Raw genomic sequence first — 1,647 nt, forward strand, 5'->3', positions numbered from 1 at the left:
ACCCAATTGCAGTGAGAGTAACAAGGGTTTATTGACAAAACAGATCCATACAAAAGGGTTGTGAGGTGCACAGGTGATACCACAACAGGAACACAATAAACAGATAGCTAGGGAAGGGCACTGGAACAGCCGCAGACGTCAACTGGCAGAATACTATAGCAGCAGAGATGGGAGAGAGACCAGAGCAAGGCACCAGAGAGCTGAGCTCAGATACTTGTTGACCATAAACTCTGAAGCACCCCAGACATCAGGCAAGGGAACAGGTCAGGACAGGAACGCTAACACCACAACAAGACAAAACATAGCTCCACAGGAACACAAATTATTCCAAAACAGGCAAGAGAAAAAACAAAACAAAAAGGACTAATAAAAAAACCCCTAAATATTAATATTAAATTAACCAACACAAATAACCAAAAAATTAAAACAAAAGATCAGGACTAAGAGAACTAAATTAAAAGGCAAAAGGACAAAAACAGACCGCATTCAAAAACAAGACAAGAACATAGAATTACAAGAGACAAGACTAGAGCACAAGATCAAACAGACAATAGGGCAAGGGGCACTATAAATAGGGAAGAAACCACACAAGGAACAGGTGAGAGCAATTACACTAACAAGGACTCAATGAGGGCTAACAAGAGGGTGTGGTAATGAGGAAACCAGGAGGAGGAGCTAAAGAAGCACATGGCTGAGAAAAACAAACTAGGCCATGTGCTGACAAGACAACATAGACACAAGAAACAAAAACACAAGACAACCAGAGTGTCAGGGCAAAACCCTGACAGCGTGTATATGAGAAATGTTTTAATGTTCAGTTGAATTGTAAAATTAAAATCTATCAGATACATTTGTTTTGCAAAAAATATTTTCCATTTTATATTATTGTATGAATTAAAAATAGAAAATTGGGAATTGAAAATATATATATAAAATTGCCATGAAGATTGTGACGTTTTATTGTGACAATTAGCTTTCCATATGATTTTATTTAATGCAACCAACATGCACAAAAAAAAAAAAAAAAATTTGATTTTATAAAGGGCCCCTGAAGTCTGTTTGTCAAGGTCAATACATCTCTTAAAATAGCACAGCATTTTATAAAGGAAGGTTTCTTTTAGGTTGTAAAACGTAATATTTATGTATTACTAATTCAAAATATTTGTAAAAATACTTTTCACCTTGAAAAAAAAATAGACTCATTAAATACGTCATTATGTTATTCTTGATGGTTACACCTCATGATATTTTATTGTGACAACTTTACATATATGATTTTATTCAATGCAGGCCAAAGTCAAAAGACTACTTGTATACATGGCTCTCATTTTTTGGATCATGTTGTTCATCTAGAGGACACACCCAGGGGGCACAGTTACCTCCTACTCATGCTAGCCAAGAAGAGAAAATTACTGTTTCTGGATTCAAGACCTCTCAACCAGGGGACCCGGTGTTGGACCACTGTCCCCTCCACAATTATGCTCCCTTCTTCCTTCGTCTGTTTATGAGTGGGCCCTCCGGAGGTCATATTCTGAGATGAGCTTTTGGTCAAAGGGCCCGGGGCCTGGCATGTTCTCCCTGGAGAGGGCATTGGATGACTGATTTTATATTATCAGGGAAGAAAACAGACAGTTGATTTGAATCATA

At 37.5% G+C, this 1,647-nt stretch overlaps 1 long non-coding RNA gene across 1 annotated transcript in view; it reads left to right on the forward strand.

Moving 5' to 3' along the window:
• LOC107596331 (uncharacterized) overlaps nucleotides 1–375 on the forward strand; it is a 2,265-nt gene extending 1,890 nt beyond the window's left edge. The window contains exon 2 of the long non-coding RNA XR_001610351.1: nucleotides 264–375. This is a non-coding gene — a long non-coding RNA (uncharacterized lncRNA). The remainder of the gene's footprint in view (nucleotides 1–263) is intronic.
• The last annotated feature ends 1,272 nt before the right edge of the window (nucleotides 376–1,647 follow it).

The sequence above is a fragment of the Sinocyclocheilus grahami genome, unplaced genomic scaffold (assembly GCF_001515645.1).
Source record: "Sinocyclocheilus grahami isolate Dianchi unplaced genomic scaffold, SAMN03320097.WGS_v1.1 scaffold217.1, whole genome shotgun sequence".
Classification (NCBI taxonomy): domain Eukaryota; kingdom Metazoa; phylum Chordata; class Actinopteri; order Cypriniformes; family Cyprinidae; genus Sinocyclocheilus; species Sinocyclocheilus grahami.